Below are 26,191 nucleotides of genomic sequence, written 5' to 3'. Positions count from 1 at the left end.
TTGAACCAAGACTACTGGCAGTGATTTTTATTGTCAACAGTAGTGCATTCCAGAACATGAGCAGATAGCCTACCTTTAATAACAACTGATAAAATGTAAGCTTTTTCCTGCTTTGCAGCTGTAACTGCATTCACGTGGTCCTCTTCAAGTCCCTGCTCCACACGTTGAGAACCTATTGACAGTGTGGCTGTCTACTGTGTGTCCTGACAGACCCTAAACTTCAGCTACTGCAGGCTGAGGTCCAGGCGATGGCATCACCCACCGTCGTCATAAGGCATCCATCTGTTATCACCAGCTTGTAATCCCGGAGCAGCGACTTGTCAGTAGACAGAGCAGGACACAGATACGGAGGGAAGGAGACAGACAGGAGCGGGGCTGGTGGGCGTATCGCCTCCCGGGAAAAACCGCCGCACAGTGTGAAAGTAACTGCAGGAGGGACTGCTCATCGTAGCGGATCAGAGCGGGTTTTTAAAATGAGCTAAAGGACGTTAAATGTGGGATTTTCTTTCGCTGCGAAATTTGTTTCTCCTTCCATCTGAAGCTCGCCTTATTCTTTGACCTATAACGCCTCGTCCACCATCCTCCGGCTGCCCGCGGTGTGGTCCTGTGTTTTTCCTCACAGACAACAACGCCGAGAGCAGAGAGAGGTCAAGACAAAGTCACTTGTGTAGAGGAAAAAGGGGAGCAGCGGTTTCACTGAGCTATGTGATTTTATAGTTTCTGTTTTTTGGGGGTGGAGAGAAGAGTTACAAATTCGTGCACCTATTTTGTTTATTTATTTATTTTTTACCTGTGGAAGACCTTGGGACGGATAACACCTACCCACCATTACCCTGACAGGATTTTTGTTTCAGGCGTCTACAGATGAAACACGAAGAGCTGCGAAGGAGTAAGATTGGACCTTAGGACAGCAGAGGCAGCTGCTGAATGGGGAAGCGGAGATCACCCATAGGGGAGACCGGCAAATGAGTCCAGCGTGGTTTCCTTTACTACACATCGCTTTTCCTCCACTCTTTAGACACGGGAACCCAGCGATACTAACCTCCAGCGTTTGTGTATTTTCCTTCAAATGACCGATTAACGGAGTCTAAACAGAAACAGGGGGGAGCTCGTATGGAGTCCAAATGAGCGCTCAACGCAGCGGTGCGCCGGTTTAACGGCGTTTCCCCCCTCTCTCTTACAGTCCTGTCCCAGCGGATCACTAGCGGACAGTGGATAGCTGTAGGTTATAGACTGCGACCGGCCTTGCACCCGTAAAGGGCTTTTGATGCAAACTCAACGGGAACTAAATTGAAACGCTTGCCTTGCCCCGTCTCCCCTCCAGCAGCCCCGCAGCGCGGTTAGCCTTGCGCGGTGTCAGACAACAACATAAAAAAGTGGATATATTTTCTTATTGGGCTTGAAAATTATTCCGATCAGAAAGGGGATTATTTAGTATTTTCTTTCGAGTTCTTCACCTGGCTTGAAAAGGGAGCAAATAACCAGAGGAGACATAGCCTCAACAACAGGAGGAGAGGCAGACGCGCAGGTATGATAGTGTCTATCTACTTTTCCCCTCTGTCCGATTATCGCACCATTTTCTCTCCCCGTTCCCTCAACCACCTTCCCCCGTCTGCATGTTCTCGTTTTTTTTTTTGTTTTTTTTTTAAATGCCGCATCGCTTTTTAGAGGTTGGTTTGTAATTTTAGAAGAGCCGAGTTGAGTACATAGACAGAGAGACAGAAGAGATGGCAGATGGGAAGATAATGGCGCTGGTGGGTTTTTTTCTCCCCTACGATTCAGAGATGGTGATATCCTCTCTCCAGATTAAACACAGGAGGAAAAGAGAGACGGTGAGACGAGAAGGGATGATGTTGCTGAGGGGTAAAGTGTGAAGTAACATGTGTCAAACAGATAAGGAGATATGTTAAGAGACCGTGGCAGGACATGGGGTGAAAAGAGAAGTCTGAGAGTTTAAAGAGGGAAAGGGTGACTTGGTTGTGAAAGAAAGGCAGAACTGAATAACCAAACCGTTGTGGAGACGAGAACAAACAGGGAGAGAAGTGAGACAGGAGGGGCTTAAAGGGATCTGATAGGGGAAGAGGGCAGAAGAGAGGGTGCTGAGGTGGAATACAGAGAAGGAGCAGGAAGAGGAGATGGGCTCTGTGATAGGGAGGGGGAGAAGGCAGGGCATAATGGCCAGAGAGAGGGTTCTGCTGGAAAGGTGAGTAGAGAGAATATAAGGGGAAGGGTGAAAGTAATGGAATCAAATAGAATGAGGGGGGAGTTGGTGAGGTGAGGAGGGGTTAGCTTACTGGTGCAGGTGGGGAGAAGGATCAAGACGCTGTGCAAGAGGAGTGAGGAAAGCTAGAGCTCAAGAAAGCTCTAAAAAGATGGAGGCCAAGTGTAGAACACTCCATCAATCTATGCTGGAGACACTATGTGGTATTATCCAATGGATTGCTGCGCAACTGCCATTGCTGCACCATGGAGACAGAAAGATATAAAGACAGGAGGAGAAACCATTAAAAAAAAAGGCAGGAAGGATAGATTTACGAAGCCAATAATTTAAGTTGCTGTGTCAGCTCATCAGCTCCTCTTTACCTGGTAAATTCTTCCTATCCCTAACTGCTTCATTTGCATTTTGATTGGGTTTTGCAATGGCTCTAAGCCACCTTAAAACACATGTAAACACACATGCAAGAATATACAACATTTGCAGGGAGGGCTTTTCTGGTTTTCCTGTCTTCATTGGAATGTGTATACCTGTGGCTTAGCTGAAGCCTTTTTTTGTTCTGATAATTCAATCTTTCCTGCCTATGTTGTGTCATTCTTCCTGGCTCGTGTTAGTGCAGCGTGTTTGAATGTAGCTCAAATTGCTGTCTTGGCAGAATATTTTGAAAGATTCAATTGATGATGATATTTTAATGCCTTTCAGATCACAGTGAAGTTCTTTATGCATATGATCAGTATTACACAGTTGGAAGTTAATGGAATCATGAAGAGCACTTGCTGTCAGCATACTGTACCACTGATCATGACCCACTTTAGACTGCAGCAGTAAAATTCTAGTAGAGAACAAAGATTTTGTTGAGATTAAACTTTTAAGCCTTAAACATGGCAAGTATAAACCAAAAAAAATTTAAAGCTGACTTTTTTCCACAAACTAACACAAACATACTCTTCATTCATCCTTTTGTATAATAGGAGTTAAAACTCGTGTACAGTGAGGGGACTTAGCTGATCCCCTGGTGAATTTGTAAGTTTGCTTACTTAGAAAGAAATGAAGAGTTTCTAGTTTTTATGGCAGTTTCATTTGAATGGAGAGAGACAGGATGTCAACTAAAACCCCAGAAAAAACAACAACACATTGCATAAAAGTTATAAATTGATCTGCATGCCATTAAGAGAAGTAATATTTGAATCCCTACAACCTAGCCAGAATTCTGGCTTGCATAGTTAGTCAACTGCACATAGTCATGAGCTCAATTCATTATACAAAAAGTGCATGTGTCCACAAAATCTATTTCTTTAAATCCAACCTCTCCACCATCATGTGCAAGACCAAAGAGCCATCAAAGGACATCAGGGACAAAATTGTAGATCTGCACAAAACTGGAACGGGCTACAAGTCCATCAGCAAGAAGCCTGGTGAGAAGGTTACGACTGCTGGTGCGCTTATTCAGAAATGAAAGAAATATAGAATGAACCGTACTTTCCCTAGGTGTAGAGCCCCATGCAAGATCTTGCTTCATGGGATGAGGATGATAATGAGAAAGGTGATGGACCAGACCAAAACTACACAGGTTGTTTGTGATTTGAATACAGTTGGGACCACAGTCACTGAGAACACCACTGGTAGCACACCACAGCGTAATCAATTGAAATCTTGCAGTGTCCACAAGAGCACCCTGCTGAGAAGGCACATGTACAGGCTTGTCTTAAGTTTTTTTTATTTTATTTTTTGTCTTAAGTTTGCCAGTGAACATCTAAATGATTTGGGAGTCACTGTGTTTGGAGGACAAGAAATGCTGAGTATGATCCAAAGAACACTGTTCCAACAGTTATAGAATAGAATAGAATAGAATAGAATAGAATAGAATAGAATAGAATTTAATTCAACTTTATTGTCATTGCACATGCACAGGTACAGGACAACGAAATGCAGTTTGCATCCATCCAGAAGTGCTTTAGCCATGATATAGATATATTACAATATATATTAGCAATAATATAGATATGTAAGTATATTACAGAAATGGGTCTATTATGGTATGTTATAATGTACACGGTATGAAGTATGTTATGAATATTCTATAACTATAAGTATGTACAGGCTGTAGTGAGTACAAGCTATGTACAGGCTATGAACAGGATATAAATATGAAATAAAAAACTATACAGAAATCTGAGATATACAGTTATACAGAAATGTGAACTATGCAAGTTATAAACAGTTGTAGGATTAAAAATTATCGTATGTACAGAATGATTATTTACACAGAACTATACAGTAGTGCAGTTAAGACAAGTGAGATATGTGGATAATTTCTACAGAGGCTATATAAAGTGCTAGTGGTTGTGAGTGGTGGTTCAGTCCATGTTATTATTGTGTGTTTGAGGGTACAGTTGTCCATTGTGTGTGTGTGTGTGTGTAGGTGGTTGTGGGTGTGTGTATGTTCAGTCCATGACTTTAACGTGGGTCAGATGTCAGGAGGCAGAGTTCAGGAGTCTGACAGCTGTGGGGAAGAAGCTGTTCCGGTACCTGGTGGTCTTAGTCCGGAGGCTCCTGTAGCGCCTCCCAGAGGGCAGGAGGGTGAAGAGTCCATGTGATGGGTGACTGGGGTCTTTGATGATTTTCCCAGCCCTTTTCAGACACCGCTTCCTGTAGATGTCCTTTATGGCAGGAAGTGGTGCTCCGGCGATGCGCTGGGCAGTTTTCACGACCCTCTGCAACGCCTTCCGGTCCGAGGCAGAGCAGTTCCCGTATACAGTTGGTCAGGATGCTCTCGATGGTGCAGCAATAGAAGTTCACCAGGATGTCTGAGGACAGGTGGTTCTTCCTCAGAGTCCTCAAGAAGAAGAGGCGCTGGTGAGCCTTCTTGACCAGCTTGGAGCAGTTGGTCGTCCAGATGAGATCCTCGGAGATGTGGACTCCCAGGAACTTGAAGCTGCTCACACGCTCCACAGCCGTCCCCTTAATGTGGATGGGTGGATGTGGGTCAGCATTCCTCCTGTAGTCCACGATGAGCTCCTTGGTCTTCTCGGTGTTAAGCAGCAGGTTGTTTGTGTCGCACCACTCAGCCAGACGATCTACCTCCTCCCTGTAGGCGGCCTCATCATTGTCACTGATGAGGACAATCACTGTGGTGTCATCTGCAAACTTAATGATGGTGTTGGAACCATCAGCAGGTCTGCAGTCGTGGGTGAAGAGGGAGTAGAGGAAAGGGCTCATCACACAGCCTTGTGGTACACCCGTGTTCATTGTGATTGTAGATGAGCAGCTGTTATCCAGCCGGACATGTTGGGGGTGGTTGGTCAGGAAGTCCAGTAACCATTTGCAGATGAGAGAACTGATGCCCAGGTCTGTCAGTTTCCTGATGAGTTGTGAGGGGTGGATTGTATTGAATGCTGAACTGAAGTCTATAAACAGCATTCTGGCATAGGTGTTGTTGTTGTCCAGGTGTGAGAGGACAGAGTGCAGTGCGATGGAGACTGCATCCTCTGTGCTCCTGCAGTATGCGAATTGGTGGGGGTCCAGGGTGGGGGGGAGACAGGATTTGAAGTGTGCTAGGACCAGCTGCTCTAAGCACTTAATGATGATGGGGGTGAGTGCTACTGGGCGGTAGTCATTGAGGCTAGATGGGTTGGAGTTTTTGGGTATCGGGACGATGGAGGTGGATTTGAAGCAGGCCGGTACCACAGTGTGGGCCAAGGACAGATTGAATACTCCTGCAAGCTCCCCAGAACACGCTCTGAGAACATGCCATCAGGATCTGCAGCCTTGTGGACATTGATCCTGCTCATCACCGCTCCTACATCGGTGGGGGAGAGAGTCAGAGGTTGGTGGTCTGGCGTCATGTCTGTTGTGGTTGTGGGGTTCCCTCGCTCAAAACAAGCATAAAAGTTGTTGAGCTCGTTGAGGAAGGAGACATCAGAGGATGCGGGGGAGGGTTTGGTGGTCCTATAGTCTGTAATGGTCTGGAGTCCTTGCCACATGCGTCGGGGGTTGGAGTTGGAGAAGTGTTCTTCTACCTTCTTTTTGTAATGGTGTTTGGCTTTTTTGATGCCCTTCTTTAGATTAGCCCTGGCTGTGCTGTAGGCGTGTGCATCTCCTGACCTAAAGGCAGTGTAGCGGGCCTTCAGGAGGAGACGAACATCAAGGTTCGTCCAAGGCTTCTGGTTGGGGTACATGGTGATGCATGGAGGTGGGAACATTATGCTTTGGGGCTATTTTTCTGCTGAACATAAAAGACGACTTCACTAGAGTGAGTGGCCAACATCTTAGATGGGAACCTCCTTCCCTCAGCCAGAATAATAATAATAATAATAAATTTTATTTATGAGCGCCTTTCAAGTCACCCAAGGACACTTTACAATAGGATAAAACACTTAGTAAAACAATGGCAGAATAAGAACAATAAAATAACACTGAAACAAACTGCAAAGGTAATAAAGGAGTGGCTAAAGAAAATGCACATTCACATCATGGAGTGGCCTAATCAGCCTCTAGATCTCAATCATATAGAAAATCTGAAGCTTCAAGTTGCCAAGCAGCAGCCAAGAGTTTCTGTAAAGAGGAGTGAGCCAAAATCCTTCCCGTCATATGTGTAAAACGGGTGACTAACTACAGGAAACATCTAAATTCTGTGCTTGCCAACAACAGGAGAGTTCATTCGGGCAGTTAAGAAAAACTAAAATTGGATGAAAGCCATGTTTTATTTTCATTTCTTAATGGCAAGAAGCACAGTTTTATGAAAATATGACATGAAATATAAATATGAAATATTTTCACCTGAAGCAGTTAAAAATATAAACTATTGTGTCCTGGAATTACTGGAGATATATGTGGATGAATGTATATTTATTACTATAGGTTATCTTCCCAAAAGCAGATGCTCTGAGTCCATGAATGATGTTGTTGGTTGGTTAAAAAAATGGACGGTTTAATGATCATAAACAGACCAATTTGCACTCTGAAGTCAGAGAATCCATGACACTGCTCTGAATATTAATATATTTATTCATGTGAGAAAAGCTTTTTGTTTTCACGAGTGGAAAACCAATTTAACTGTTTTGTTTTGGGTATTTTGAAAAAAACACCTTTACCCATTTGTGAGTCAGAAAATCAGAATACATGCAAATGCCTTTGTTCGTTAAGTGCAGCGGAGACCAAACTCATTGCTGAAAGCGAGAAATAAATGACAGACCACAGGTTCATTGGATTTAATTTCATAAAGTAAAAGTAATAATTTTATTGGTCATTACGGTGTTTCAGTATAACATCTGTTTCATCACACCCCAGTCCTCAGTATACAGATGCTAAAAATGGTAAATATAAACCTAATACCATAGCTGCCCCAACCACAGAATTTTATAGGGTCTCAGTATAAAGCACCAGAAGGCAACTGTTCTTGTGAATTGGTGCTCTATAAATAAACCTGAATTGAATTGAATTTGGTTAAAGTTAAAGACAGAGGAAAGCGTGATGGCTGCCTATGTCTTAGGGTATTGAGATGTCCCTACAATGGTACTACATTTTGAAAAAAAAAAAAAATTACACAACTGAGTCTTACCTGGTTGTCAGCTATCGATACAGCAACAAGGAGACATGTTGACAAAGCACCAGGGATATAGCTGTGTGGGGATTTCCACAGTGAACGACAAAATTTTAATTTACCACTTTATTAGACGATTCGCACTAGCATAAAAGAGGTATTTCCTACACAAAGTATTTGGTAAAGAAATAGGTGTAAAGCAGTAAAGAGCTTCACAAAACGACTCTTGTATCAGAGAATGGGATCCATTAGGCTTAAGAAGATTTGGAAAGCCTACGTGATCTGTCTGATTTTTTAATCCCATTCATGTGTGTAGGGAACCAACAAAAACGTCTTGGCCACACATGGACTTGGTCCAAAATCACTACCTACTCTATGTACTACCACTGGGTAGTAGCGTACACAGTCATTTTGCTTTTTCTTGTACTGTGTGATGAAAAGTAGTTTACAACTGATCTCTATCCAAGCGACTGGCAAGACATTGCTTACCATTATGCCGGCCTCAGATAATCAACTGTACAGAAAGTGAAATATTACAACTGCTATGTGTAATGTGGCTGTATGCTTATCAACTCCTATGTGAGTAGTACTACGAGTATTGGATTTACTAACTTTTAATTTTTGGTTTTACTAGAGGAATGTTTGTCAGTATTAATTTGTTTTGCTGATTCATTTGATGAGTTTCAATTATGCAATTTTGCAAATAACTCACTATGTAGTCCTCTATGCCACAAAGGCTGTAGAGATTACTGCATGACAAGGATTTTGGACAGAACCACGCTCTCTTTTAAGTCCACCTTGGACAGTTTTGTGCTTAGTGGTGGTTTTGCTCTTGCTAGAAAATTCAGCATCTTTACAGCTCACTGAATTAATGATGTTATATATTATGTTATATTTGTCGTGCTGTGTGCCTAATATATCATGTTCTTTAATGCAATTTGAATCCAATCTGTTGCTATGCACTGGGTCTTGCATGGTTGGCTCCACAATCTGATGCATAAACAGCGTTCAGCTCCTTGGTGATTGTGTATGCGTATGACATATTAATTAAATGTATTTTAGAACAAAAAAAAATCCCTCTCAAAACTATTTTATGTTATCTTATTTAGTTATGTATCAATTTTTAGGCAACATTGCTTCACTTGTACTTAACTTTCACCACAATTTCCTGCTGTAGAGAATTTCATCTGTACAGCAAATCATCTGATCTATATCTCTGCAAGATAGCCATTAAGCGTATTTCTGAAAAATGTAAATAACAGACTTTGAAATGGCTTTAGTAAAGACAGTGGATTTGCATGTTGTGTGTAAACAGTTCTGAGGCAAATATTTCCTACATAGTGGAGGGACAGAGACTTGTGTCCCTTCATGATTGCTCTGATTTATTTGGGTTGTAAATGCTTCTATTATGCCATTACTTTTAACCACAGTAGTCAAATGTGTACTGTACAATAATTCAGGTGATTATAATTCAGATAATCAAACAGGTGGGTCCTTCTTTCAGATTGAGAGCACCAGAGGTGGGTGATTGATGGGAGACATGCGACTATAAAAAAAAGCCATAACACTGCTGCTTCTGCCAGCTGACAATGCAGGGTTCTTGATCATGTTTACAGTTTATTGAACCATGCTGAGTCCAAGCTGGAAAACGGAAAGCTTGATTTGGCGAGGAAGGAGTGGATCGAGGTTTTCAGAAGCGTGGACAAGAATCTGTCTCAGTCTTGTGTATTTTTACAGCAGCACAATCAGGTACTGTCTCTATTAATAAAATCATACGATACATTACAGAAGTGATGAATACTGAATGACAATAGTGCTCCATTAGTGTGAGTCCGACTTTTCATGCTCATAATTTATCAATTTATGATTAGCTAGAAAAGCAATCAAAACCCTGCTCAAAATACAGTAACTTGGAACAATAAACCCATTTATTTTTTGGCATCATATAAAATCCTCTCCTTCTGTCAATGTCAGATTGAAAAATGAACCTGAAGAGAAGTGTAAATTCTGGAGGAGTGTAAGACCAACTGATTGATGCCTCTGTGTGAAAAAGTCAGCAGAAAATAAATGGAACTCACACAGAGAAACTCACTGAGTTTTAGAGACCACGGAAAATCTGTTTCATCACTGTGGGGAAGCAATGTATACATCTATAGGGTACAAGGAAAACACATGTAGTGGTTTTTGTAATGTTTACATTGTTGAATCCAACTGGATTATGTGCAGGAGTTGACCTTTATTCAGTGAGGCAGGTAAGTTAAGACCAAATTCTTTGTTTGCATAAAGAAGACAAACGAGAATGAAATAAAAAAAAAAGTTTAAAAAAAGTAACGGAAGAAGAATGACAGAAACTTAGGGAGAGACGAGGAGATGGAAAAAAATAATGAATATTTTGCAATAAAGCTGTAGGTGTTAAGACTGCGATATGGCATCGTGCTGTTTTATAGTTTTATGTCTTTTTGATGTATTCAACACAGTGACATGCTGTCCACTACGGCAGGGGTTTAAATGTCTACACAGTCTGTGCGTGTGCGCTCGTGTCTCTGTACATGCGCATGGCAACAGATGCTGGTTCAGTGGCGCCATCCCACCTCACCAGGGAGGAACAGGAGAGAGATGCTGCTGAAAAGAGAGAGAGGTGAAGAGAAGGGGGGGGGGGGGGGGATGGTGCCAGGAGAAAGAGAGGGAGAGCAAGAGGGAGCTGTGTGCTGAATGCCAAGCAGCATGGTATTAGAATGGTGCTGTGTTGAGCAGGCAGGCAGTGGGATACAATATTGCTCAGCTAAACCACAGTCAGTTTTCTAACTTTGTCTACAGCAGGTACAACATGGGCTATTTTTGCTGATTTATTGTGACCATGTAAATCAATTGTGTCAGTGTAGAAAATGTTAACCTTCTTCCATACCCTCCATCTAACATAATGTACAGAACATCGGCCTAAATAGGTTGTAGTAGCTATGAATACCTCTTTTGTCAAGAATAATATGGGGATCTATTTTTATCATCCTTTGACCCACCTTGCCTTGCCTTTGTCTCTTATATACTGGTGTGCATCAGCAATCTTTTTGCCTGTAGAATGATTTGTCCAGTTATTTCCAATTCCCATACAATACCTTTGCTTTGGGTATCTGGAGATACTCAGCATCAAACAGTGACAATTCCATAATCTGTATTCCTGTATTGGTAAGACATTTGCTGTAAAAGGAGCCTGGAATTGAGAGATAAAAGTTGATTTGTTAAAAATAAATACATAAATAAATAAATCAGCTAAGATTTTACAGCTATATTGAAGCCACAAAAATACATCTGGTCATATTTAGATATGTAGACAACATATTGCATTAAAATATTAATATATTCCCATTGTCCCACTGGTGCTTCCATTAATTATGTGTATAACAGGGCGTTTGCAAAAATCACATTGGACAAATCTTGCTTATGGCCACGACTATAGTGGAGATGGTTAGCTCGCTGAAATTAAACAGAGCTCCAGATTAAGTCATGAAAAAAATATATATATAAAAAAGCAGAATTTTTAAATGAGCTGCAAACTGCAGTTAAACACACTTGCCATTACTAAAGACATATGTTGTTGCTTTGCAATTACAGTATTGATCAGTTGTTTTTAATGAAAGGCTTTTACTGTGAGTGCATCCTTTATGCGTTTAACATTTAACAGCATGCAAACTGCACTGGAGTCGTTTGAATACTAAATAATAAATATAAATCATTTAAAGAAGCATTTGAACTGAAAGTTGAATTTTGTTGACGTATTGACGGATGAACAAATATTTCTTAGCAATGCTCACAGTAATGACATCATGCTTACTGCATTGATTTGCTTTTTACATTACATAAACTAGATTACCAGTTTTTTGTATTCAAACTTTATTAATATTAAGTTGCATAATGTTATGTGAATTATTTAGGAGCTGAAAATGGATAATTGATTTAGAAAAAATGTTTCCCCAACTCACTTCATTTTTCTTTAAAACAGATGTTCTCTGTATAAATGTGGGTCTTTCTGTCTGTTGGCATGTGTTCGCATGTAACTGTACGTCCTGGTCAGGGTGACAGTGCAGACCTGACAAGCTAACCCAGATAGTGAGGGGAGATAGATTGAAGAGGAGTGTCAGCTCTCTCCTCTATATCTCTACATCTATTACTTGTGTCTGACAGAAGCAGCACTGCATGATGGATGGATGCTCCACTCTATCTCTATCCACTTCTCACTCCGCTCACTGTTTTCCTCTCACTCACGCATTTTTCACCACTTGGTTTTCCTTCATCTACCTGTCACTTGCGTGCATCCATTTTTTTTTTTTTTGTAATTTGTCTTTCTTCCGCTATATATTTCTCTTCCGCTGTGATCAACTTTCTTTACTTTTGGTGACAGCAGGGGCACGGTTGTGGTAGTATGTGTTTGTTTATGGGCAAGCGTTGAAGTGATAATGTAGAGATCTGCAGCTGGAGTTTCAAATTACTGTGACAGAATGATCTATCACTTTGTTGCTGCTTATCAGTTGTTGCTTACATTCACTTCTCTATACTCAGTGCTGCAGGCGGTTTTTCATAGTAAATGAACATGAAACAGTGCAGCGCACAGAAGGTAAAAACAGGAAATCTGATGCAGTTTGAAAGACATGTTTGATTGGCTGGGGTTGAAAATATAGCCTGTAAGATAGCTTTATTTAATGGGTTCCCACAGTTATTTTTCTTTTTTAGGAATGATGAGGTTATGTAAAGGCGAAGTGTCCGTCCCTTCACAACTGACCAGAATTGCTAGTCCTCCAAGGCTATTGGTCAAATATTTGTGCAGCTTGCACACGATGATCACCTAAAGGGTCTTCACCCAAATTGTGTTCACAGTCAAGGTCATATTGGTTGTTATATTACGGGCACTTTTCCATTTTTACAAAAATTGCTGCTTCCCATAGAGGATTTGTCAGATTTTAGTGAAACAAGACTGTTTTTTCCCAGAGATGACTGTTTACAAACCGATTTGACTTCTCAGTGGATTTTAATTCACATTAGTTTGTGCAATACAGCCAAGAAAACCTATCACTTTCTTTCTGTACTTCACACATTATAATAGCCTGTGACATATCATGAGCCAGATGAGCTAATGCGTTACTGATGTTTTTGTTTTCTTTTGTTGTTTTCTTTCGTTTTTGTTCTGTTTGTGTGTTTTTTATTGCAGTTATATAGTTTGCTGTATAAATTGTTCATGTTACATTGTAACACCAGCAGTTGGAGTCACGTTACTAAGACTTTGCATGTACTGTGAAAAATAAACAAAAAATAAATATAAAATTGACCTTGCTAATCAATTCTTGTTGGAAGGATGAGAGGCTGAGAGAATTTCCTTAACCTCCCAGTTTGAAGGGTTATCACTACACAAGGTATAATTATTCTTACACGTTTTGAAGTGCTGGAGTATCTTTGTGTCTCTGTCTAAAGTTCATACTTTCTGAAGCCTGTTTTAGATTTCGAAAGCATCTAAAACAGGCTAAAATAAAAATTAAAAAAAAAACTAGGCAGTCAAATGCTTTTACGTGTTATCTGACAGACAGTCCCCTGATTATGCTTGTTAAAACACTGAAATTGCACAAATATGTAGGTGCAAAAGAAAACATCATGAGCTGTTGTTTAAATACATAAACCTTCTCATTGTGATCTTAATGACAGTGAATATTTACCATAGGATGTGATGTGGGCTTGTTGTTGTTGCATTATCTGTGGCAAACAACAGATAAACAGTTTGCCATCCTGAAGTCATTTTAGCTACACCTGAACTCAGGAGAAACACCTGGTCATGGGTTTTTGAAGCAGCAGCTAAAAACAAAAGTTTTACCCCTCAGCCTTGATGCTGAGCCCACTCAGCAGTTCACAGAGTGGGTGTTTATTAACGCAAGCTAAAAGGACAGACCCTGCTGGGTTGAAATGGTTCACTTGGCGCACCATGAACCCGATACTCTGCAACATAGTTCGAGGAATAATTAGAGACTTTAGAGGGCAATCTTCTGTAGATAATGGCACTCTTAAGGACAGGAAGCTTATAAAGCTCAGCAATAGTTCTAGCTTGTGCAAAGTATGTTAATGAACTAAGAAACTTAAATAAAATAATAATTGTTTAGCGGTGCTGGAAGCATAGCTTTAATCTGGACCACTTTATAATCTGACTCTTAGTCTGATCAAAATGTCCTTGCACTGCATTTTGAATGTCTGTTCAACACTGTTGCTCTCTGACTTCACATTCGCAGTATTGACTGTGCAGTCACTGTATTGTATGCTTAGCTAGTTACAATTCCCTCATGACACACTGTGGGAATTATCTCACTGTTGCTTTCTGGAAAGCTTGGCAGTGCTAATCAGAAATTGCATTTTTAGCTCCCTCTGAAAGGCAGAGTACTTTGTAAGTGCTCAGTGTGTTCGTATGTGAACATTATAAATAGATTGAAAAGAACACTGCGGAAATTCTTTAGATCAGTAAAGCATCAGATAATGCGTGAAGCTGGTAATGAGACACTTCATTTATGTATAGTGTTATGAACTGGGCGCGAGGTCGGGGCATCGCACATGAGAAAAAGTAAACAAGATTATTATGAACCTAAATAAATAAATAAACAAACAGGATAATGACATCAACAAAGGCTACAAAACAAAACTGCTAGGTGACCTTAAAGAACAAAAGAGAGGTCAGTGATCAAGCTGGATAACTAGTGAGGTCCAAATTACATTGCTGTATGCCATTTTTTAAGGTAATAGTCCTTCTGTTCTCTGCTTACTGGCTCCTAAACCAAGAAGCCAGAACCAACTGTTAGCAGACAAATGGGGAGGGATCCCAAATATGTTACCGAGACCTCGTCCATCCATCAGTTTTCCTTATCTGCTTATCCAGTTCCTGGAGTGGGAGCACAATGTGCTAGGTCAGGAGAGGTACACCTTAGTTTGCCGGAGCAACACAGAGAGACAACTGTTCACTCCTACGGTCCTTTTAAAAACCTAACCTGCTCACTAGCAGCTGAACATGTAAATAGTAGTTGACACGGTATTATTTTGTGTATTGGCATTCAGTTTGAAATTCTAGCGTTAATCTGATCCTACTGTGGACTGTGGGAGGAAGCTGTTGCAGCCAGAAAAAACAGCCACAAGGTTAACATGCAGACGATACATAGAGAGGGGATCCAGCCAGCTGGTGGGTTTGAACCTATGACCCTCTTGACAGTGTTAACTGTTATAGTACTGTACTGCCCTTCCTGCCACCCCTTGCAATATAAAGCCATCCTACATTTGCTTTTTAAAATATATGTGCAAAGTCTTTTTGCTCTCAGCATCTAAGAGATTTTTAATTTATACAAGAGCAGAATGTGCATTAGATTTCTTTTGAATATGTATGTGTACATGACATAAACTGTCTGCAGGTGCAGGTTAACACGAAAATCTTTCCATGTGTTTACATGTAGACATGCAGCAAAACACAACTTATATATACGCATATGGTTAACCTCTTATTCTACATTCGGTTCAGGCTTACCATCCCCACCTCTTTCTCCACTTTAAAGGTGCCTGTGAAGCTCCTGCTGCACGCTGAGTGTTGGTTTGATTGACAGTGGCTTGTGCTGGTGCCTGTGTGCGAGAGCACAAGCAGGAGCTAATGTGGTAAACAGCTGACACTGCATCATGAGGTGGGGAACCACTGATGGAAGCTAGAAGAAGCCAAACACAAAATGTACCACAAATGTACCCTAAAAATACTAAATATCTATGATAATGAATACCTATTGTTGAGTTAACATTATTGTGTAACATTTTATAGGGTTCTTTTGGTTTATTTGCATTTTTAAAAATTCATCACTGCCTGTTAAATGGCTCAGTAGACTTTCTCTTCAAATTCCATTTATGTAAATAAATGTGACAAAGAGCTCCTTTCATGATGATTCAACAAAGAAGTATCACCTCAGTGTATCGCTGACTCCATAGGTATTTGTACAGGGAAATAATGTTAGGTTTTGGTTGTGACAGAAGCCTTGGTTCTGATGGATGATGGTTCAGTTCTGATGGATAATGCCTATAATAACCAGCTGGTTCACTAGACCAGCATGTGGCTAAACACCTGGACGAGCCCTTCCCCTCTGCTTGCCCTCAGTTAGATCAAGCTATCTTCATCTGGGAGCTATTTGCTGCTGTTGTGCTATATACTCCATAAATCACTTTGTAGTGAAGTACAAATTACTCAACAAAAGCAAAATGGAAGGATTGTTAAGCCAAGATGTTGGCCTTTACGAATGGCATTTTGCAAAAAAACAAAAAAACAAAAACAAACCCTGATTGGTCTGATTTATGCAGATTTCCCAACATTAGTGTTCTAGTTCAGGGTGAGTATCATCGGTGCTCACGGGACATTTATAGCTTCGGTTTAATGGTGCAAGCCTTTACAGGTTTGAAACTGTGTGAGTCTGTGTGTGTGAGTCGAGTGTGTGACAGCTGTAGATGCCCTTGTCCCAGCTGTTCTGCTTTGCAGCCAACTCATTGAGCTGGCAGCTGTTACAATAAAGTTATAGGGTGTTGTCTCTATTCTTTCCCATGATAATACTGTGATAAATCTGGATTATTCATACTCCAGATTCATCAGTCTTATCTGGTATTGGTATTGGCTTGTACACTTGCCAGCCCACTCTATTGTGAGGATTACAGCAATACTGAGACTTAATGGTAAAAAACAATACACAATTTATTATTTAAATCACTTATAATATTACTATTAAATGGTATGTCAGTTCTGTTGTAACTGATTTTCTTTTCCCATGCTGTGTGCACTGTGCTCTCTGGAGTTTCTTCTTTACTTTAGGCTCGTTATCTTCAGTTCATGCTATTTATTTAAAGAGTCACCACAATGAATCATGAAGCGGATAATCTGGGAAGTTAAAATCACGGTGAATACTTTAAAGTTTTAGTGATATTCGAGGGCAGTCTAGGAAAAGTAAAAAGTACTAGAGGAGAAAATGACAGAATCTTTATCAGTATTTTGGGGGGGCATGCAAAGTCGTTCAGTCAGTCTATCCTGAAATGATTCAGGAAAGAGGACAGCATCTGGAGGACAGTAATATTAGGGTATTTTAAATGGCCATGGTGCAGGAACTAAGATTTCAACATAAGGTGCATCTTCATCTCAGTAAGAAGAGGCAGTGTTGGTGTGTTGATTTAAAATGCACATGCCCACCTAATAACTGTCCCTCATGTCCTCTTTAGAAACCACATTCCTACCACATAGTATATGTTAAATGGATCAGCTCATGAACAAATGCGTATTGCTAATTAGAACTTAGCAACTCACTGAACAAGGTAATGTAAGGTAAATAAATGAGGTAAAATGTGTGGGTTTATCCTGAGTGGAATTTTACCCAAGAGCATCCGATTACATTAATGTCAGTTTTTTTGTTCTTTGTTTGTTTTTGTACAGTATTCAAATGTTTCTTTTTTATTCCTTTGACTTTATAGAGACTTCAGTAACTGATAAGGTTGCAAAACATGAAATAGTCATCCTTGCAAACAAGAAAACTGTGCTCTTAAAGACAAAACCATGATCTTTTCTCAAATTTAACCTTTAACCTTAAATGAACCACATTTGATAAAAGAAGACAAATACATGGCATGCACAACGCATAATTTGTGTATGACATGTCCAATGGATGCATTATTGGTATAAATGCCTTTAAGTCAGCAATTTAAAAAAGAACTACAGCATCGTGGGGTACTTGGAATGCAAATCCACTGAAATCCGTTGCTGATAAAATGTGAACAAATTGTACTAAAAAAAACCTCAACTGTTTTTTAATAAACAAAATCTTAAGGATTATGGCCGACCAGCTTAGTCTAAGACTGATTAATTGAATAAAAGCTCAGATGTATAGTGAACACGCTTTTCCTGTCAAGTGGTTTAAAAAAAAACTTAAGATGAAAGTGTGACCTCCAGAGTGAATTCTCTTTCTCTTAGACTGGTTTTAAAGATTCCTGTGATTATTTATAAAATATTTAAAAAAAAATAAAATACCGCAGCGTTGTAGTTGAAGACATGCATTGTTAACTAAACAGAAAAGTTGAAAGTCCACATAGACTGAACTGTCTTGGAGCTTTGAGGAATAAGATCCATGGACATAAACTGCACTGCTCAAGATCACAGAAACTGTGTGTATGAAATCTTCTTTATAGTGACTTTTCTCTGATTTCAGTCCCCAGGGTTTTAAATGATCACAGGAGCTTATTGTCACTCTGAACCAAGGTTTGGATCTTTTATTCTCTCACTCTTTATTTTATTTACAGTGAAAGTGGGGAACTTGCGCTTGTAGTTAAATGAGGTGTCGATCCACCACAAAAATGGAGACATACAGCTGAAAAGTTGAAGCAAACATGTTTTTTTGCCTTTCACTGTGATTTTCTTTATAAAGAAGATACAGTTTTATATCTTCTACTTGTTTTTTTTTTTTTAAAGCTGTTACACTTTCATGTTTAATTTTTTTATATGTATTTAGAAGTTGAATCCGAGGTCATATTATCATGGGATCACATTGGCTAAGACACTGGGTATGGTTTAATAATTACTATCTTATTACATGAACACTCAGTAATCAGTAGATCAAACCTGTCTTTGAACTCTGTCTCCGTTTTAATCTAAACTATCGCCACCATCTAATTTTTTATGATTGTATTGTAGCAAATCGCTCTGACATCATATGTGAATATTGTTGTCCAGTTTGCATCAAGTGCAGACTGACAAACACACCTGCTAGCAGGGCCGTGCAGAGACGTTTAAAGGGGCGGGTGGTCAAAGTTAAAAAGGGGCACATTGAACCAGGCTGAATAACAACACATTCATCAAGAATCTAATATGGGATTGCATCATACTACATCACTGTTGCAAGGTGGCCTTGTTGTCTTCCTCCTTCATCTCCTCATCTCATCTATCACTCTCCACTTGCTGTCCATCTGAGAACAAAGCACAATTTGCTATTGCAATAAACTATTATTTAATTATCCACACTTAACAACTCCTGCACTTAATCTATAATAAAATGATGACAGAAAAATGTTATAGAAGCAAAACATTCCAGTTGTGCTTATTATTATTTTTATACTGGAATACCTCTCCAACAACTGGTACATGTGTTAATGTTACCTGTGCTCTTTGTAATCCAGCTGCTGAGGGATCCACTGCCTTTAGCAGCCTCACACAGCTCCTTTTGTTACTGTTTCCTCCTCATGTCCTTACCAGGCATGTCTGGACAATGTTATATCACGAGTAATAATTTAAAAAGTCTATACACATAAAACACACACATGCACACACACACAGTGACATTTTAGACCTTCTTCAGAACACTTCAGAATACTGTATATACTATGGCCACAAGTTTCCATCATGGTGCTGATCCAGAATCCTTCCCTTATTATTTATTATTAGAGCTACAATAATAAAGCAGTGAGGGGAAAAAAGTAATGAATATGAAATAATGTATTTACGATGATTCCATTTGTTTCACTATCCACTCTGTGCAGGGGCAAAGCTTATTACATTTTTACAGTTTTTTCTGAATGCTTAAACCCTAACTGTGATTCCTGTAGCACAATCTCTAAAACTATTCAGACTTATAGCAAAACCACTCACTGAGTTTGCAAAACTAAAAGCACAAAAACTGCTTTGCACTCAGTTTGCAATTTTGTAACACACACTTTGCAAAACTGTAGGCACAATTCACTGCACAACACTCAATTACCAAATTTCCAACACACTCCTAGCAAAAGTATACACATGTATGGCTATCATTAACACTAATTTGCCAACTGTCTGGCACACTTTCACATGTGAAAACTTTTTTAGATAATTAGTTCACTTTGCAATCAGCCTAAGCACTATAATCCAGGTAAGCTGTGTGTGCGGAGTACAATGGAGGGAGCAGAAAGAGTGAGAAGTAGAGGAGGCCGAGGAAGAGGACGTGGAGGTGAAGAAGTAGGATGAAGAGGACAACAAGGACAAGGAGGAGCAAGAGGAAGACGAGGAGGGGGGAGAGGAAGATGAGGAGGGGGAAGAGGAAGGGTAGGAAGAGTAAGAAATAGAATTGCTGATGACATCAGAGCTACAATAGTGGACCATGTCATCAACCGTGGAATGACCCTGAGGGTAGCTGGCCAACGGGTCCAGCCTAACTCGAGCCGCTACACTGTAGCAAGTACCATAAGGACATCTTGAAATGAGAATCGGTTAGTACAGTCACTTCGCACAAAGATTTGTAGCACTGCCATATGCCAATGAGAAACACACCATTACCATTGATGTAAAAATACTGAAATTGTTACTTTACAGAATTGCTAGATGACCAGATGCTGGGGGCAGAGGAAGCATGTTCACTGCAAACCAAGTAACCCATATAGTCATTATGGCGATTGCAAATAATCCTATACTTGGAAATAAACACTTGTGTTTGTTTTGATGTACTTGAAGTTTGGATCCCTCTATGCTTATGGATCTATGACAGAAGTATGAGCTCAAACTGACATAGCCTACCTTGTGCACAGAGGAAGCAAAAGCCAGATGTGTTTTGTATTCATACCATCAGTGTGCAGTTGGCGCATTGTGTGCTTAGTAGATGATGGCTTGTGTGTACTGTTTGATACGGAAACACCATTTTTACGAAGGTGTGAAGAGTTAATCCAGCTGTGTTTGCTTTTGCAAGAGAACTACAATGTTTTGATTATTGGGTGACAGGTTTTCTTATTTGTGTGTAGAGTTTTGCAAAATTAGCCAATAGTTACAAAAAATGTGCTTAAGCAATCAGAAAAAACTGTAAACTGTAGAGATACAATAATTTTACTGCTGTAAAATCAACATTTTCTCTTATTTAAAATATAAATCTAATATAATCTGATTCTTAATGTATGTTCTTTAAAATACAGTGTGTGTTTAAAGATCATAATTATAATAATCCATAATTATGTGGACATGCATATTAGAAAGTTTTTAGTGAAATATAAGCCCTCCTGAAAAGCAGGAAAAGCCCTGTAACTTACTTAAAAACTAAATATGTTCACTAAAACGGTGACAGAGCTACAGACCCATGACAGCCTGACACAGGTAGCCAGCAGCTATGACCAGCACTACTTGTGCAGTTAATAAAAGGACAGGTAATGTTTGTCACGCTGTTACACACACAGCACGCTCGTTTGTTTCGTCAGTTGACACAAGACAACTTACCAACGTGTACATAACTCCTGTGTGCTATGGACAACAGTGTACGCTGTACACCTACTTACTGGTTTTTGTCGCATCAGTCTGTCTCTGAGTTAATTTGTGTTTCTCCTACAGCTCCGGGTGCTCTTTGTGAGCTCGTTCCCGGCTCGTAACCAGTGCGCTCTGCCGTCAAGGGCGATCATTGGTTAATGGCCATCATGTGACTGATGCAAGCCAGATCCTTTTATTTAGCAAAACCGTGATTAATAGTTAAATATTATCGTTGAGGGGCACAGACAGGACTCCGCACGCACACACACATTAAAAAAAAAAAAAAAAAAAAAAAAAATTGCCTCAACAAAAGGGCACTTTGGGCACCCATCAGGAAAGGGGCGGGTGCTCAAGGCCCTTTTGCGCCCCCCCCCCCCCCCCCCACCCACCCACACGTGCCTGCCTGCTAGAGTCCTAACCTTTGTATCCACCTGTGTGCTAGCTCCCACTACAGCAGACTGCGTCTTGCAATGATAATCCCCCACCCATCTTCCCAAACACACATGCACACACAGACTCAAAGGAGTTTAGCGATACTAGATACAATGCAGCAACTGGTGATCTTTCTTTTTCATTATCAGTAAAACAGCATGTTTTCAAATTTTTATTCTCTGGTGTGATTATTTGAAAAAAAAATTTACAGACTGTTCACTATGTTAATCTCCGTAATTGTACTGTGGTTTTTCATTCCCGTGAGTGTTTCATTTGGCCTAGACTGCATAATAAACACTTGCTTTATATCACAGTGATGTGGGATGGTGTATAATAAGTGTTTTAAGACAAAATCATCATGGGTCCTTTCTTATTTTTTCTACACTCTCTTGAATATCCTGTGTTTCAATTTGGGACACCACAACAATCGCTTGAAACCAAACTCTCTTTCTTTCTTCTTCTCACCCGTCTCTGTTCTATAATTCTTTTTCTTCTTCTTTACTTTGGAGGAGACTCAGGAAGACCTGATGTGTGATTGAGGCAAGGTGAGTGCTTTATCGTCAGCACCGGGTGATGATTATTTAATCATGGTAGACAGATAAAGCGATATTTCATTACACTGTCAGTAAGGTGGCAAGGTTACAGTATGTGTGTATTTTGGTGCAGAGATAAAGTCATTGATGCTAGATGTGTCTACAGCTGTAGCTTAAGGCAGAGAACAAATTCTTTTTAATCCCTACTGTTATCATCGTATGCATTATTAATTAGACAGTTTATAATCTTACAGGGATAGTGACAGTTGTAGATAATGATTATTTTATTAATGACCTGGGGTCCAAACTTTTAAGACGATGCTTTGTTGAATTTCCCATAGTATAGAAAAAGAGCGTTCTTCATAATTTAGCTAATTACTTTTTTTTTAAACAGGCATTTTGCTTTCAATGTTCATGTTGAACCTTGTTTAAAAATACACCTACCGCCTGTAGAAAATCTAAAATATTATTTTACTGTGTGATTTAGTTTTGTTAATCAAAGCAATAAGCTCTCATTTTAGCTACAGTTTACCCCTCAGGTGTTGCCCTTTCTATGAAAGATACCAAGGATCAATAGATTTTGTAGTCATTTATACACACTTCATTTTCTTCTTTCGGGACAAATCATTTTTGATGCTTCTCTAGAAATACAATAACAGAGCCTTTTGCTGTTAACCAGAGCTGTGTATGTACACTTTGTGTAAACTTGAAATACTATCAAGTCCACCAAACAGGTTTATTTTGTAAGAAAGAGCAGTGTATAAATTTAAGTTCCATCCTGAGGAGGGAGGTGGTAGGTGTGAGACACAGAGGCATATCTGTCACCCTGTGGTGTGGGGACTGACTCTCATTCATGCCCATATTAAAGTTTCAGTTTCATTCACTGTTTATTTGCTTAAGTTTAGACACAAACTGCAAGATATACTAAAAGATATACTAAAAGATATACTAAAAGATATACTAAAAAGGGCAAAATAGCACCTGAGTACAATCCCTTAATAGTTCTGATAGATGTGTGGTCAATTTTATGGGTTAATTTTTACAAAGGTTGTGCAGTTTTCTAAACATGGGCACAGTCACTTCATTTCAATATCGAGCACAAAAATAAGAGACGCTTTCTTCAATTGTGAATCTTGGCACAATTAGCCGTAAATGACATGTCGCAGATGTTAGGAAATCATCATATATATATATACAATTAATAATATTAAGTTAAAAAAAAATCGATTTTTGAGATTATAAAGGTGCATTTAAAGATTTGACAACAGCAGACATGTATATACACATTCACAGAGCAGATTTGTGGAAGTTTCCTGATTTTAAAAAGAATCTACTGGTTCCATTCATTCACTTCCTCTTATCCTTATCAGGGTCACAGGGGGGCTGGAGCGTATCCCAGCTGTCACACAGAGAGAGGCGGGGTACATCCTGGACAGATCGCCAGTCTGTCGCAGGGCCAACACAGAGAGACAGACAACCATTCACACTTACAGGCAATTTAGAATCACCAATTAACCTAACCCTACTAACTGCATGTCTTTGGACTGTGGGAGGAAAACGGAGTACCGGGAGAAAACCCACTCAAACACGAGAAGAACATGTAAACTCCTCACAGATGGTGGAGTCAAACTGAGAACCTTGCTTTGAGGCAACAGTGCTAACCACCTCGCCATCGTGCTGCCCTATCCATATCAGTTTATGTAACAGGTTATGTTTTGAAAATGTAGGTTAACGACTGCTTGGGGTTGTTTTAGTGAGAGGATAGTCTCCCAAGAACTGATCTGACATTCTTATGTTGTGGAAGATTTTAATGAGGCATATAATCTGCTTTTTAGAAGAACTCTACAGATCATATCATTAACTAGTTGCACTTTTGTCGCATTAATAGTTACGCTGTAGCTTGTCTCATACACATTCAATTGACAGCGCTGAGAAGGTGGAGACAGCAAACAGAAGTTTTGCCTCAGCTGACACTAAAGAATAACTGTTTCTATCTGCAATCAAAACCTTGATTTAAAAGCATTCCGATTCAACAAACTCAAACATGTAGAAAAGTACTATGTTTTACTGCACTGAGAATTTAAACAATGGCAGTCTTTTCAGAAACATATTAACTGTTATAGACAAGCTAAAATAAAGCTGTCTGTATAAAGATAAATGCAAGCTTACTCTCCCAGAAAGTTGACTCAGTTCATCTGGAAACAAATGAACTTGTTTTCTCTGAGTCAACTTTCCAGGATATTCTCACCTGGATCATTGAGCATGTATTGAGACAAGCTCAATTTGCCATATATGATCAAATTTGGCATTTTTATGAAAATAGTTATACTAGCAGCTGCAGTGTCTAACGAGCAGCATTACTTGCATGAAATGAATTCATGTCAGCAGTACAGTTTTTAACATCTTAATCCTGTTCATTTACTCTGTGGGGGGGTTGTGTGTTTGCAATAGCTGTGCAAGATCAGCAGCTTTATAGATTGGCAATCAGTGCTGTATGTAATTTACCAATTGATCCCTATCAACTGCCATTATTCTTGTGAAACAGTCTAAACTGCTCACTTATCTGCTGTTTGCTGTATGCATTTACAAATTATATCTTCCAAACGCTTTCACTCAGTCCCTTATCTTCACTCAGTCTTTTAGTTCATCTCTTTCTATTTTTCTCTTGAACGCTTTCACATTCGCACACTTGCTCTTCTTGTTAAGATAGAGGCTACATCAATACTGGGGTTTGCAACCTTTTTTACACCTTAAAAGAAAATCAATTATAGCCAGTGACTGGCATGTCAATGTCTGCGGTGGTGTAAAGTTTTTCCCTTGTCCAGAGTGTCTGTCTCCTTGTCTGCTTAAGAGTCTTAAATGTCTGTCAGGCATGAGAAGAAGAATCACCTTTCAAGTTCATGGTAGGTTTCTTTGATATGATATCAGTCAGATATCTGTGACTGTGAGATCACAGTAGTACAAATAAGTTCTGCATAGTATATTACTTTTATGCTACAGACTTTGTAATAGGTCAAGGTCAAGGTCAAGGTCAGATTTATTTATATAGCACATTTCCAACAGCCGATGCTGCACAAAGTGCTTAACAATAACAATAAAATTAAAAACTACAGTGTAATACAATAATAACAATAGAAACAATAAAATAGAAGAATTGAAACAATACTAACTAATTCAGATAAATCCAAAATGCTTGGGTCATAATGTGTTAAAAGCCAGAGCGTAAAAGTGTGTCTTTAGTAAAGATTTAAATAGAATATTTTCCATCCTATATAGAGCACACCCCATGCCAGTCTGTTGTCTTTCTGTAATATGGAGAGTTTATGATTTCCTGAGGTTAAAAGCTCCCCAAAGTTGTAATTGGCCACATTGGGGTATTCAGCTAAATGCTAATATCAGTGTAATATTATATTCTAGATCAGTGTTAACAACCTAGTGATTAGCAAGATACATTTTTTGCAGTGTTCACTGTCTTTTACCTCAGTTTACTGCTTTATAGCAATTAGCCCTAAAGTATAGTTGAAGCCAGTGGTACTGATATTAATTATTAAATGCTGTATAAATTAAACAGTGACCTAATAATAGTGATAAATACAAAAATATAAGCCCCACCAAAGGTATTAGTGTCAAATATTGTGGAATGTGGACCCAAACACAGATTTGAAATGCCAACATGCGACAGAGAGACAAAGTCCATCGATCAAAACGGGGAAACACACGCAGTCAAACAGTACAACACAACAAGGAACTAAAGTAAACTGAAGCTTTAAATACACTGAAGATAATGAGAAGGACAAGACAGAACTGAAGAAAACAAGATGAGATGGAGCCAATCAATAAGAACAAGACAGGATGTGAAATGAAATACAAAGCACAAGGGCAAGCACAGGACTCAAAATAAAAGTGGAAGTAACATAGAGACAACTAAACATATGAACTTGGCAAGAAGGGAAAGACTAAGAAAACTAAAACTAGAGACAAATAGCCTAAAGCAGAGTACTAACTGAAATTAATCTTTACCTAAACAAAGAACTAAGACTGAAGAGTCCTAGGACAGTGTCAATCAAGAACAAGCTAACTTAAGAACCAAGTGGAACATCAAATACTAAAGAGGAATTTAAAAGTCCACAAACTAAAAAACACCAAGAGTCCAGGTCCTGGACCATGACAGTTTGAGACATTTGACTCAAAAA

The 26,191-nt window shown here is 39.5% G+C and overlaps 1 protein-coding gene across 3 annotated transcripts in view; it reads left to right on the top strand.

Moving 5' to 3' along the window:
- The first annotated feature begins 240 nt into the window (after positions 1-240).
- The window catches only part of zgc:172282 (leucine-rich repeat and fibronectin type III domain-containing protein 1-like protein), a 207,829-nt gene continuing 181,878 nt past the window's right edge, over positions 241-26,191 (top strand). For 2 of the 3 annotated variants that reach the window (XM_076892408.1, XM_004543829.3), the window contains exon 1: positions 241-1,528. The gene's annotated coding sequence lies outside the window, so the exon portion shown is untranslated. The remainder of the gene's footprint in view (positions 1,529-26,191) is intronic. The other variant, XM_004543830.3, reaches the window with a different exon arrangement.

This window comes from Maylandia zebra, linkage group LG14 (assembly GCF_041146795.1).
Source record: "Maylandia zebra isolate NMK-2024a linkage group LG14, Mzebra_GT3a, whole genome shotgun sequence".
Classification (NCBI taxonomy): domain Eukaryota; kingdom Metazoa; phylum Chordata; class Actinopteri; order Cichliformes; family Cichlidae; genus Maylandia; species Maylandia zebra.
This window is presented reverse-complemented; position numbering and strand designations above follow the sequence as displayed.